Source organism: Gossypium hirsutum, chromosome A07, assembly GCF_007990345.1.
Source record: "Gossypium hirsutum isolate 1008001.06 chromosome A07, Gossypium_hirsutum_v2.1, whole genome shotgun sequence".
NCBI classification, from domain to species: Eukaryota; Viridiplantae; Streptophyta; class Magnoliopsida; order Malvales; family Malvaceae; genus Gossypium; species Gossypium hirsutum.
The window spans coordinates 47,566,457-47,581,901 of NC_053430.1; the positions used below are offsets into that span (position 1 = coordinate 47,566,457).

At 38.9% G+C, this 15,445-nt stretch overlaps 1 non-coding gene across 1 annotated transcript; it reads left to right on the top strand.

The window, feature by feature from the left end:
* The first annotated feature begins 2,842 nt into the window (after positions 1–2,842).
* LOC121203946 (small nucleolar RNA R71) lies at positions 2,843–2,948 on the top strand. Its single transcript, XR_005898879.1, has one exon. It is a non-coding gene; the product is annotated as a small nucleolar RNA R71 (small nucleolar RNA).
* The last annotated feature ends 12,497 nt before the right edge of the window (positions 2,949–15,445 follow it).

Below are 15,445 nucleotides of genomic sequence, written 5' to 3' on the forward strand. Positions count from 1 at the left end.
GTGAACGTTGTCTTTTGTTGATCTTCTGGTGCTACTGTAATCTGATTATACCCTGAGTATCCATCAAGAAAATAATAATAGCCTTGCCCCACGAGTCTATCCAACATCTGATTCAAGACTGGCAAAGGAAAGTGATCTTTCCTTGTCGCCTTGTTCAGTTTTCGGTAATCAATGCAAATCCTCTATCTCGTAATTGCTCTAGTTGGTGTCAACTTGTTATTCTCGTTCTTTTCGACTGTGATACCTCCCTTATTTGGCACGCACTGGACTGGACTTACCTACGAACTATCTGAGATGGGATAAATGATACCTGCATCTAACCACTTGATAATCTCCTTTTTCACCACGTCCTTCATAAGGGGGTTCAGTCTTCGTTGTCCATCAATCGTCCCTTTTTCGCCATCTTCCAGGATAATCTTGTGCATGCATACAGATGGACTAAGACTACGGATATCGGCTATGGTCCACCTAATAGCCTTCTTGAATTGTTTCAACACCAAGATAAGTTTCTCTTCTTGCTCAGTAGTTAATTCTGCTGAAACAATCACAGACAAAGTAGAAGCGTTCCCTAAATATACGTATTTTAAATGTGAAGGTAATACCTTGAGTTCTAAATTAGGTGGTTCCTCGATTAACACTTTTGGTTGAGCATACTCCCTCTTATCTAACTCCAAAGATTCAAAGCAGGATTGCAGATTAAATCCCCTTTGATTAGCTTCTAACAAAGTTAAATATTCATCCTCCTCTTCATCATTTGGGGGATCTGATGTCAAAATTTGTTCCAACGGATCCTTAACATAGTTGAGCTCCTTTTCCCCTATTGAATCCTCTAAATCGGATACTGCAGAACAATCATCAATTGTGTTAGGAAATCGTATAGACTTAAAAACATTAAATGTTACCTAATCATCCTGAACACTTATCGTAAGCTCACCCTTCTACACATCTATAAGGGTCCTTCCGGTTGCTAAGAACAGTCTTCCTAGGATAATCGACACTTCTTTGTTTGCTTCAAAGTCTAGGATAAAAAAATCAGCAGGGAAAATAAATTTATCTACTCGTACCAATACATCTTCGATTTTTCCTTCTAGATGTGCTAAGGATCGATCTGCTAGCTGAAGTGTAACCGTGGTAGGTCTAACTTCACTTATCCCCAACTTTCTAAATATTGACATAGGCATCAAGTTAATACTCACACCTAAGTCACATAAAGCCTTACCACAATATATTGCTCCAATGTTGCATGGTATGGTAAAACATCTGGGATCCTTCAGCTTTGGGGGTAGTTTGGCATCTTGAAGATATGCGCTACGTTCCTTCGTTAGAGCTACCATCTCAAATTCTCCAAGTCTTCATTTTTTGGACAGGATATCCTTCATAAACTTGACGTGCCAATACATCTTCGATTTTTCCTTCTAGATGTGCTAAGGATCGATCTGCTAGCTGAAGTGTAACCGTGGTAGGTCTAACTTCACTTATCCCCAACTTTCTAAATATTGACATAGGCATCAAGTTAATACTCACACCTAAGTCACATAAAGCCTTACCACAATATATTGCTCCAATGTTGCATGGTATGGTAAAACATCTGGGATCCTTCAGCTTTGGGGGTAGTTTGGCATCTTGAAGATATGCGCTACGTTCCTTCGTTAGAGCTACCATCTCAAATTCTCCAAGTCTTCATTTTTTGGACAGGATATCCTTCATAAACTTGACGTAGTTTGGCATTTGTTCAAGTGCTTCAACCAATGGGATGTTGATGTGAAGTTGCTTGAGTACGTCTAGAAATTTCTTGAATTAAATTTCCTACTTCTGTTTCTGAATTCTTTGAGGGTAGGGTGGTGGTGGTTTCTTTACTGGAATTGGTTGATTCATTTTCTATGGTAATTCTGGATCTAACAGATTTGTTAGTTGATTGGAATTAGTTGGTTCTGGAATTACCTTGTTGGGTTTTTCAGATTTTGGTTCTTGTGCAACTGGAATTTCAGCACGCATTTGAACTTCCTCTGAGTCTTGAGCATCAGTTGGCTCCTTTTTAGCTTCGATAGTGTTGGGCTCTATTGTCTTTTCGCTCCTCAATGTCAACACTTTACAATGCTCCTTCCCCGGATTCCTTAGATTCTCTGTGTCACTAGGTAAAGCACCTTGTGGTTGGTTCTCGTGTTCATTAGCCAGTTGGCCCACTTGATTCTCCAAATTCCTTAGAGTGGCATCATTTTTTTCCATGTATGCCTTCAATAAATTCTCTAAGCTATTAGATGATTCGGCCTGAGCTAGTTTCTGAACTTCCTGGGAAAAACTAGGTGGCTGAGTCTGTCTAGATTGAGCGTAGTTGTTACTAGTTCCAGCCCCTTGGTTGCTCTAAGAAAAATTCGGCTGGTTTCGCCACGATGGGTTATAGAAGTTGGATTGTAGTCCTTGCCTTCCTCGGTTTCGGTTCTGGTTACCCATCTAATATATGGATTCAGGGTTTGATGGAAATTCTTCGAACAAATGTCCCTCCCCACAATAAACACAGGCTATACTCTCAAATTGGTGAGGTGGTTGGGCTACAAAACTGTTAGACCCATTAGTGGTAAGATTCTTAAGCATTGAGGATATTGAAGATACCTAAGATGCGAGTGAAGTGAGAGCGTCCACTTCATGTATTCCAGCGACTCATCTTCCTGACGCTGCTCGATTGGTTGGCCTTTGATAATTGTTACTGGCGATCCTCTCGATGATTTCGTAAGCCTCATTATAGGACTTAAAAAGGAGAGCACCGTTAGCAGAAGCGTCCACTACCATTCTCATGTGAGCATTAAGACCATTATAAAATGTCTCAAGTTGGATGCAATGTGGGATTCCATGATGAGGGCATTTCTGTAATAGGTCTTTGTATCGTTCCCATGCCTCATACAAGGACTCATCATCTATTTGTTGGAAAACAGTGATCTCATTCCAAAACTTAGCATTCTTACTAGGTGGGAAATACTTCATGAGGAATCTTTCGGCTAACTCTTGCTATGTACAAATTGAGTTTGGTGGTAATGAATTCAACCAGGCTCGAGCTCTGTCCCTTAGTGAGTACGGGAACACTTCAATCATAATGCATCTTTGAAAACTCCAGCTAATTTGAAAAAGTCGCTCACCTCCATAAACAGTCTTAAATTAAGATGAGGATCTTCTGTAGGCATTCCACTGAATTGGCCCACTGTTTGAAGCATTTGGAACATCACTGGCTTCAGCTCAAATTGTTGTGCCTCGATTTCGGGTCTCCTAATACCCGGATTAAGATCATTAAAAACAGGCACTGCATACTGTCTCAAGGCTCTATCCCTATCATCAGCAATAAGGATAGGATTTTGAGCAAGGTTTCCTCCATTTCCTTGATTCATATTCTCAAAATTCATTCCTTTAGTCCTTCTTCACTGTCGAAAAGTTCGTTCAATCTTAGGGTTTAGAGGGAGTAGGTCAATAATTCGATCAATACTCATAAACACCTAAAATAATCACAGAAAAATTAATTAAGTTAAAAATTAAATAGAAAATTAAACTAAAATGTAAAACTAACAAATTCACAAATAATGACTTTTTGAAGTAGTCCCCGACAAAAGGCGCCAAAAACTTAGCACGACGGAAAAATGTGCAAGTGTACACAATCGCAACAAGTAATAAAGTGGCAAGTAAATGTCGAGTTATCGTACCCACAGGGACTGTAAAAGAATTATTTATGAAATTAATTGTAAAACACTTCGGTGAGGTAAAAATAATTTGGTTTTAAAAGGTGGTCAAAAACTATTTAAAAACTAAATAATTAAAAATAACAAAAGAGTTCCAATGCACGATTTCAAATAAGATTTAATCAATGTAACATACTTGTGTTGGATTAATTATATTTCTTGAGCTCAGAATTATTAAACTCATGTTTATACTATTACGAATAAATTCACAGCAACCTGGTAATTTGCTAACTTATGAACAAACTTACATACAAAAATCCTTCCATCTCTTGACATATCCCTATGTCAATTCAACCGACTAAACATATTCTAGCAAGCAAACATGCTATTGAACATACATACTCATTAAATTGAACCAATCACTTGCATATCCCTATGTCAATTCAAACAATTAATTAAATCTAGTAAGCATATAAAAGACTTTGTAAAGTAACAAGTCATCCCTACCTTGAAACAATTTAATCAAAATAATCTTGCAAGTTATGCAAGGCAATAATATCGCCAGATACATTGCTAATTTACCCTTCAGCTACCTTAGAATAATAAACATGTACTGATTAAGTACTGTTTAAATTATTTACAATTTCTATCCGTTTAAATAATTAATTCATTAGTTACCTCACAGTCGTAACGCAAGAATAACTTAGGCATTGTTTTACTTAATCAAGCATCTTACCGAGGCTTATAACAGCATAAACATCATTTTAACAATTTAAGCAGGCAGAATATAATCAACCCAACACAAACATAATCTAAGCTGAATTGATTAAAATAACCATTTGAATAGCATAAATGTTCATAAACATGTTCGTCAAAACAACAACAAAAATTAAAGAGTTAGGGGACAAGAGGCAAATTTGGTGTTTCTTCGTAGCTTGACTAGTTGCTCCGTTCTTCATTCTTCATTGGCCTTGGCTATCAAGGTGGCTTATGAAAACCTAATTCCTGCTCCAAAATGGCTGATAGAAGCCACATTTTCAAGAGAAGAAATCGGTACTTGAACAAGAGGGAATGGAATGGAAAAAATGAGAGAAAAGTGAGAAAGGGAATGAGAGAATGATGTGAAGTGAGTGATGCTTTGAATGATCAGCAAGGGGTGGCTTTTATAGCTGATTGTGGCTGCTAAAAATAGAAAATTCCATCAGCCAAAGAGACCTCCCTTGGCCGGCCACACACATGGCAAAGTTGAGAGTTTCAACTTTTCTATTTTAAGCTTGGGGCAAATCTACAAAGATATAATTTAAGGTGGTGTTTGAATACAATTTAGAAGTATTTTGAGGGCTTTTTTGAAAGCATATTTAATCAGCTAAAATGCTGATTTGGGTCAGCATATGGAAGGTTCTGGACTGCCCATTTAGTGGCTGGTTCAGTTCACTCATTTTGGCTCGACCAGTGCGGTTCAACTGGACCCTTTCTCCATAATTAATTAAAAATAATTTATTTAACCCACATTAAATGGGGAATAAATTAAAATTAATTAAATTATGAATTATACACATTTCTGGACCATCTTAGGCTGGAAATTAAAGTGCCTTGACACTTCAAATTGCTTCTCGATTTTGTGCTTTCAGTAGTGTCAGCCGAGCCAATTTTCGCCCTTTGCACGAATCTGCCGAAAATAGTCAAAATTAATCAAAATTAAGTATAAAATTAAATAAATTCACCATGTTCATATTTTTAACATGATTTAATTATTTTATAATATTTATTTATTTTTCGACAAGAATTTAACTGATTTTGAATGAATTTAAGTAAAATTGGGTATGAAAAAATATATAATTTTTTGTGTTTCCAATAATCCTTCCAACTACCTTAGAATTCTAACACACAACTCTAAAGCATATCCTCCAGTATTTTAATCACACTCTCAGATTGAACATCGGTCTGAGAATGGAACACTGTACTGAAGTCCAGTCTTGAACCCAGAGCCCTATGCAATTTCTTCAGGAATCGAGACGTAAAGCGAGGATCTCTATTAGAAATTATTGAAATAGGAACCCCAGTGCAACTCACGAAGATCGTGATACATCTTATACCACCGGAATGCATATCATAAGGGCTACTATGCGCCTCTCTCAGAATCGCCTGCCTCAAATCAGAATCATTTGACACATAGATTTGACCTCGAAAACACAGAACTCCATCTTTATGCAGCCCAAAATTTGAAGTACTGCAATTCTCAACCAGAGACTCATCCCCTAACTACTTATTTAGAAATTTGATCAATCCAAGTTGGCTTAACTTGCAACTTGGCTAACAAACTCCCATTATCGAATAGACTAATGCGAGCGAACATTTCTCTCAAATCAGTCATCATTCTACGACTAAGAGCATCGACCACCACATTGGCCTTACCAGGATGATAATCTATCGTGTAATCATAATATTTGAGCAGCTCAATCCATCGACCCTACCTAAGATTCAACTCCTTCTAGGTAAGGAGATACTTGAGGCTATAGTGATCAGTGTACATAATACACCTCTCACCATACAGATAGTGTCTCTAGATTTTCAACGTAAAAACCACCGTAGCCAACTAGAGATCATGCGTCGGATAATTCCCCTCATGTGTCTTAAGCTGACGGGACGCATAAGCCACGACCTTACCATTTTGCATCAGAATAAAACCCAAACCAACATGCAACGCATCATGTATACCACAAATTCTTTCTTAAATTCAGGCTATATCAAAATAAGAGCCTGAGTCGGAAGAGACTTGAGCTTTTGAAAGCTCAATTGCTGCATATCAATCCAGACAAAAGGAACACCCTCGCGGAGTAGCTTAGTTAGAGTAGTTGCAATCAGAGAGAACCCATCGACAAACCACCGATAATATCTCACCAAACCCATAAAACTACGGATCTCAGATACATTCTTAGGTTGTTTCCACTCAAGCACAGCCTCAATCTTCTTCGGGTCAACATGGATCCCCTCAGCAGAAACCACGTGCCGCAAAAAAGTTACCTCTCGTAACCCGAACTCACACTCACTCAACTTAGCGTAGAGCTATTTTTCTCGAAGTATCTGAAGCACTACTCTAATATGCTCATCATGCTTATCCTCAGTCTTCGTGTAAACCAGAATATCATCAATAAAGACTATGACGAACTGATCCAGATATGGCTAAAACACTCGATTCATCAAATCCATGAATGCAGCCAGAGCATTTTTCAGACCAAAAGGCATAACTAGGAACTCGTAATGTCCATAACGAGTCCTAAATGCAGTCTTATGAACATTAGCTTCCTTAACCCTAAGCCGATGGTACCCAGAACAAAGATCAATCTTTGAAAACACTGAAGCCCTTGAGAATTGATAAAACAAATCATCGACACTCGGAAGTGTATACTTATTCTTCACCGTCAGGTTATTTAGTTACCAATAATCAATACACATCCTCATGATCCCATCCTTCTTCTTTACAAACAAAACTGGTGCCCCCCACTGAGACATACTAGGCCGGATGAAGCCACGATCCAGAAACTCTTGAAGTTGCGCCTTAAACTCTGTAAGCTCCTTCAGTGCCATACGAAACGGAGTGATAGACACCGAATTTGTACTCGGTAGAAGCTCAATGCAGGACCTAACTTCCTGGCTTGGAGATAAACTCGACAACTCCTTAGGAAGAACATCCAAAAAATCCTTAACTATTTTGATATTCCCAACAAAAAAGTCCCCAGAAACAGAAACACTAACATAAGCCAAATATGCCTCATACCCTTTTCGAACTAATTTCTCAGCCACAAAAGCGGAGATCACATTATAGTCTCGTTGCTCAGTGATCGCAACCACTTCTTTATCATCCTTCGTCCTCAAAACGTCCCTTTTAGTCACGCAACCAACCAATCCATATTCAGAATCAAGTCGAAATCCCTAAATGGTAACTCCATCAGATTTTCCATATATACCACCCCTTTCACCTCTAACAAAATATCTCTATAAAGCTTACTAACTCGAACAGACTGCCCCCAACGAACACTGAAACACCCCTTACCCTAGTTCAATGTCGGAAAAGGATATGAGGTGTTACCGTACTTAAACACATGCTTGCAAATATTTTTGTGCCATAAACTTTTTTCCAACTTAAAACTTTTTGAAAACCAAACATAAAGTCCCAAATACGAGTCCACAAGACCCAAATCACCCTTCGAAAAAGATACGAAATTTAACTGTGTACTTTAGAATACTTTGAAAAAGTTCAAGGTAAACAGAGCACACGCCCATGTGGAAAAGTGACATGCCCGTGTGTCATTTTAACACGATCGTGCTGAAGGCCCGTATAGCTCACACGGCCTGGGCATACCTGGAAATGCCCATGTCCCTAACCCGTGTGGATTTATTTTTCGATTTGAACCTAAAGGGGTTTTCACACAGCTTGGCGCACGCCCGTGTCCATTGCCCATGTCGCTCACACGGCCATGACACATCCGTGTACAAAATCCTTGACATTCTATTTCTGACATCATCAACCAATTAAGGGCACACAACCAAGGCATACACCCATGTGTTAGGCCATATCCTCCACACGGCGGAGACACACGGCCATGCCTCAACCCGTGTGTTTACTACCATGCATACTGACTTGTAAAATTGAGGTGCATGGGACACACGGCTGGACTACACGCCTGTGGGGCAGACCGTGTGTCACAAACGACCTAGACACACACCCATGTGTCTTCCCATGTGGACAACATCAAGGGTGTCTACCACGCTTTTTTGCCACCCTTACTTGCACCAATTAAGAATCACCAAACAAAACCAATCCATACAACAGTACGTGACCAAATCAACCACAACATGACATTTAAAAGTGACCCTCACTACGCTTTAACGATCCAAATATGCACTTTGCTCATCCTTGAAAATTTCATCATTTGTATCTATTAGTAATGAATTTTAGCCATTTTTTATGGCCTTAAACAAAATGAAAGATTCCATGACAAGCTAACACCTTGACCCCAAAACAACATGATGCTAACAAAAGACTAAGTCCCTATACATGACATACTCGAAATAGAAAAGCTAACTATACCAAGTGCTACAATTGATAGTGTGAATGATGCCTCTGGCATCTGTTGATCCACGAGCTAATTAGGTGGCACTGTAAGAAAATGGAAAGGGAAAAGGGTAAGCACAAAGCTTAGTAAGTTGCATGTAAATATATAACAACAAATTACCCTGCATTAATGTACTCATAACATATCGTAATTTGCACCAAATACACAAATAGTCGTAAGCATAACTTACTCATTTTCATTCCTAACTACTCTTACAATATCGATTGAGCTTGCATCTTATCAAATTCATGTGAATACCTGTACCACTCATTGTATAGTCATAACCTCTCTTATTCTAACATACACAGCAATTTTTTCTGTTGAACCCTTTGGAATACTACTGAATATTCAATAAGCCTCAAACATAGTGTAAGATGCCGACGCAATGTCCCAGACATGGTCTTACACTGGCTCATACATCAAAGTCGATGCCATGTCCCAGACATGGTCTTACACTGACTCTCACGTATCGAGGCCGATGCCATGTCCCAGACATGGTCTTACACTGGCTCTCACATATTGAAGTCGATGCCATGTCCCAAACATGGTCTTACACTGGCTCTCATCTATCGGTGTCAATGCCATGTCCCAGACATGGTCTTACATTGACACATACATGTCAGGGCCGATGCCATGTCCTAGACATGGTCTTACACTGGCTCTCATAATGTGGCCGACGCCATGTCCCAGACATGGTTTTCCACTAGCGCACATATCACCTGAATGTCATAGCATGGATATCCAATCTATTCCTAACCGGGAAATTAGCACCTTAATTTCATCATACATTGTTCATAGTCACATTTAAACATTTTATGTGATATCAATCATTCTATGCATAATAACAATAAAGTTGTAATATTTACGTACAACTTACCTCGGTATACAAAATGTGGGCGACTAATTGGATTTATTCCACTAGCTTGGCTTTCCCCCAGTCTAGGTCCGGATTACGTAATTCTTGATCTATAACGATAAAAATTCTTTCGTTTAATTATCACATTAATAAAAACATTCCACAATTCATACTTTGGTAAAATGACCATTTTTCCCTTAGAATTTTACAAAAATTATGATTTTACCCCAAGGCTCGTAAAGTAATTTTTATTGAATTTTCTCATTGATCAAGCCTAGTCAAATACTTTTTATGCTTACAGCAACTCACCCATTTACAGCCTATTTTATCAACTTCACAAAATAGTTCGTTTAGGTGTTTCTCATGAACACCACTTCACAAAAGTTGTTTATTTAACCTCCCTAACTCATTTTCTTTCATTAAGTTTCAACTAACAACATAAATGCTCTCATGGGAAAACCTAGACTTTCACCATGTTGCAAAATAGTCCCCTCATTAGCTAAATTAAGCTATAAGGGTCCCAAAAGTACAAAAACCATAAAAAATAATCATCTAAATCACTTATTTGCAAGAGTGAAGAGTGGCTGCAAATTTCAGGCTTTCAAAACCCCTATTTTGCTAGTATTTTTGCTAGAGAGGATGAAGGTGAAATGATGATATCACTTTCTCTTTATTTTATTTAATTTCTAGTCAAAATAAGTCACCAAATTCACCTAACCTTTAAAAAATTTTCATCTCTTTGTCTGTATGGCCGGCCAAGCCTTTCCTAAAGGTCTATTTGCTCTTTAAAGGTCCCAATTATGGTTCTCTAGCTATTTAATACCTTTAGCTAGCAAATAAAAACTTTTGTACTTTATGCGACTTAGTCCTTTTTCAAAATTAAGCATGCAATCGTTAAAATTATTTCATTAAAATTTTGATGCACTCATATAATCATGTCATAACACATAAAATAATATAAAAATAATTTCTCTGACCTCGGTTTAGTGGTTCCAAAACCACTGTTTCGACTAGGCCCAAAATTGGGCTGTTACAATTCTTCTCCTTCGGGATTTTCGTCCCCAAAAATCTTACCGATAAAAAGGTTTGGGCATTGGTCTCTCATAATTTCCTCGGGCTTCCATGTGGCCTCTTCTACCTCGTGTCTATGCCATAATACTCTCACAAGTTCTACACTCTTATTTCTCAAATGCTTAAACTCTCGAGCTAAGATCTTAACCGGCTCCTCGCCTAAGTCATGTCAGACTGAATCTCAATCTCTGTTGGCGAATGAACATGTGAAGGATTAGAATGGTAATGGCGTAACATTGACACATGGAAAACGTTGTGGATCTTCTTTAATTCGGATGGCAAGGTTAGCGGATAAGCTACCGGTCTAATTTTCTCAGTCACCTCATAAGGTTCAATAAAATGTGGGCTTATTTTTCCTTTCTTATCGAAATTGAAGCCTTTCTTCCAAGGGGATGTTTTCAAAAACACATTATCACTGACTTGAAACTCAATTTCTTTTCATTTCAAATCCGCGTAGGATTTTTGTCTATCCGATGTGACCTTCAAACAGTCGCAAATCAGCTTCACTTTCTCTTCAGTCTCTTTGACCAAGTCAACTCCGTGAATCTAATTCTATCTGGGTTCAGTCCAATACAAGGGCATGTGACACTTACTCCTGTACAAAGCCTCAAAAGGTGCCATTTTCAAACTCGATTGATAGCTATTGGTGTAGGCAAACTCTACCAGTGGTAAATTTTTTTCCTAATTGTCTTGGAATTCTATGACGCAATGCCACAACATGTCTTCAAGAATCTGAATCACTCTCTCTGACTAACCGTTGGTTTACAGATGGAAAGTTGTGCTAAAATTTAACTTTGTCCCTAAAGCTTCTTGTAACTTTTCACAAAATTGTGAGGTAAACCTTGAGTCTCTATCCGAAATAATTGACAAGGGCACTCCATGAAGTCTCACAATTTCGGATACATACAAATCAGCTAGTTTCTCAAGCGGATAATCCATACGCACCTGTATAAAATGAGCTGACTTTGTTAGCGTATCAACTACAACCCATACGACATCTTTCTTCCCTGGTGTCCAAGGTAATCTAGACACGAAATCCATAGTAATACGGTCCCATTTCCATTCGAGAACCATCACCTACTGAAGTAGACCCAAAGTTACTTGGTGTTTGGCTTTCACTTGCTAACAGATTAGGCACTTAGAGACAAACTCAGAAATGTTTCTCTTCATTCTCGACCACCAATACATTTTCGCACTACCCAGATGGATAGACATACAACTGTTATGCGCCTCATGCAAAATTTTTTGGATCAGCTCATCATCTTTAGGTACACAAATTCAGTCTAGAAACATTAGACAGCCATTTGAACTAATCCAAAAGTCTGATTCTATACTCGTCTCACATTGAGCCATCTTGGCGTGCAAATCTTTATCATCTTTCTAAGCTTTGCAGATCTCTTGCAAGAACATTGGTTTCACTCTCATCTCAGCTAAAATTGAGCCATCATCGGTTACTAACAACTGAGTCTTCATAGCCCTTAAGGAAAATAATGACTTTCTACTCAATGCATTTGTGACCACGTTCGCCTTTCCCGGATGATAGTCAATTACCAACTCGTAATCTTTTATCAACTCTAGCCATCTCCGTTGGTGAAAGTTTAATTCCTTTCGAGTTATCAAATACTTTAGAATTTTATGGTCAATGAATATTCAGTATCTCTCGCCATATTGATGGTGCCTCTAAATCTTCAGTGGGAACACTATGGCGACTAACTCTAAGTCGTGAGTCGGATAGTTTTTCTCATGCTGCTTCAGTTGTCTCGGGGCATATGCTATTGCCTGGCCTTCTTGCATGAGCACACATCTCCATTCAAGGATACGTCGCTAAACACCAGGAATTCTTTTCCTGGTTTTGGTTGCACTAAAATTTGAGCTTTAGTCAACAACGCCTTTAGTTTCTCAAAACTCTGTTGGCATTTTTCCATCCATTTGAACTTGACATCTTTCTGGAGCAACTTTGTCATCGGAGTAGCAATCGTGGAGAATCCTTTAAGGAATCGTCTGTAGTAACCTGCTAAGCCTAGAAAGCTTCTAATCTCTGATACATTCCGTGGAGGTTTCCACTTAACAATAGTTGATATTTTACTCGGGTCAACTCTAATTCCATCTCCCGACATGATGTGTTTCAAGAATCCAACCTCTCGGAGCCAAAACTCACTTTTACTTAACTTGGCATATAACTGCTTATCTTTTAATATCTTCAAAACGGTTCTTAAATGCTCCACGTGCTCACTCTCATCACGAGAATAAATTAATATATCATTGATAAAAACAACCACTAACTTATGTAAGTACGGCCAGAAAATACGATTCATCAAGTCCATAAACATGATAGAGGCATTTGTTAAGCCAAAGGGCATGACAAGGAACTCATAGTGCCCGTATCTTGTCCAAAATGCAGTTTTCAGTACATCTTGCTCCTTTACTCTTAGTTGGGAAGAACTGGACCTTAAGTCTATCTTAGAAAACACTGTGGCTCCTTTCAATTGGTCAAACAGATCATCGATCCTTGGCAAAGAATACTTGTTCTTCACCGTGGCCTTGTTGAGCTATCTGTAGTCTATACATAACCTCATTGACTAGTCTTTCTTTTTCACAAAAAGTACTGGGACACCCCACGGGAATAGCTTGGTCCCGCAAAGCCCTTATCTGTTAATTCTTTAACTATACTTTTAACTCCTTTAACTCCGTTAGAGCCATCCTATACGAAGCAATTGAGATAGGTGTCGTACCAAAAACTAACTCAATACCAAACTCAACTTCCCTAGTTAGTCATAATCTGGGTAATTCTTTCAGAAACACATACCAGTGGCACTGACTCAATCTTTAATCTCGACTCTTAGGTATTCAACACAAATGCAAGATAGGACTCATACCCTTTTCTCATGTATTTTTCAGTAGTCATAGAAGAAATCAATATTGGTAAGCTATCCGATTCACCTGATTCAACTCAAATAATATCCCCATTTTCACATGTCAATTCAATAAACTTACTACCACAGTTTACTAACAAGTTATGAACAGTCAGCCAATCCATGCCAAGAATTAAGTCAAATTCATCAAATGATAGTAGCATGAGGTTAGCCGAAAAACAGTGGCCTCTAATCATTAAAGGACAGTTTCTACACACTTTGTCAACTATTTCATGTTTGCCTAACGGGTTGGACACTTTTACCATAAATTTAGTAGACTCCACTAGTATATTCGTACTAGGTACCAATTTCATGCAAATATAAGAGTGGGTAGACCCCGAGTCAATCAAAGAAACCACAGGTATATCATAGATAGAAAAGGTACCCATAATCACATCGAAAGATGCAGCATCTCCGCAGGCGCACTACCCTCGGATCTCACAGTAGAATCTCTAGGTGTACCTTTGTTGCTAGCCCCACTCCTAGGGTTATTTTGTGGTTTACCCTTCGAGGGAGCGTTACTCGCTCTCACATCTTCCTTTTTGTCTTTCTCCTCCATTGCAGGACAGTTTCGAATAAAGTGGTCTAGTGAACCACACTTGAAGCAGCTTCTATCATTTTCTCGGCACTCACTGAAGTGTCGTCTACCACACTACGAACACTCCGGTCTATTCGGTCAAGCACTACCAATGCTCACAATAGAAGTGGACTGACCTTTAGATGTTGCATACTGCTTATTCTTGTTTCTACTAGAGAATCCTATCGACGCATTTGTTCGAGTAGGAAACTCCCTCGATCTCTTGGATGAGGTCTGAAATGATCTTTCTATTTGTCTTTTCTTTGAGTCACGTGACTCAATGTCAACTCTCCTCTTCTCTTTGGCCAATTCTTCGGCCTTACACTCTCTCTCAGCAAGTACTACAAATTCTCTTAACTCCAAAATACGAACCAACAATCTGATGTCTTCGTTCAAACCATCCTCAAACCTCTTGCACATAGTGGCTTCGGTAGATTTGCACTCCCTAGCATATTTGTTGAGTCTCATGAACTCTCGCTCATATTCTATTACCAAAATTCTGCTTCAATTCTATAAATTATTTCCTCTTCTGGTCTATAAATCTTTGACTAATATACTTCTTTCGGAATTCCTCCTGGAAAAACTCCCATGTAATCCTTTCCCTTGGTACAACCGACACAAGGGTGTTCCACCATTGGTAGGCCGAGTCTCACAGGAGCGACACAACACACTTCATGCACTCCTTAGGGGTGGAAGACAATTCATCTAATACCCTAATGGTATTTTCCAACCGGAACTCTACTCTCTATGGGTCATCATCAATTTTAGCCTGAAATTCCTCGGCCCCATGCTTACGAATTCTATCTACCGAAGGTTTTTCTCTCCTAACCATTTCTACTCCTCGGGGAGCCATATGGGTAGGCTGAGGAATCGGAGGAGGTGGAGGAGGCAGAGTGTTTGGATTTGCACGAACAAACTAAGAGTACCAAGCATCCATCATATAGAGGTAGGCTTGTCTAGCCTCTCCACCCTGACTCAATGTCACGGGCCCACTTTCAACTAGAGCAGTCCCTCTAGCTGGAGCTAGCGCATTACTTTCCACATCATCGAACATAGCTCTGTCAGGATCCTTTTACTATATGAAAACACAATTTTCAATCGTCAAGAGTTGTCACACTATCATATTACAATTATGGCATGTATAGCTAGACTCATACACACGCTAGATTAGTCCTAGAAATGACTAAACCATGGCTTTGATACCATTAAATGAAACACCCCTTACCCGAGTTCAATGCCGGAACAAGATA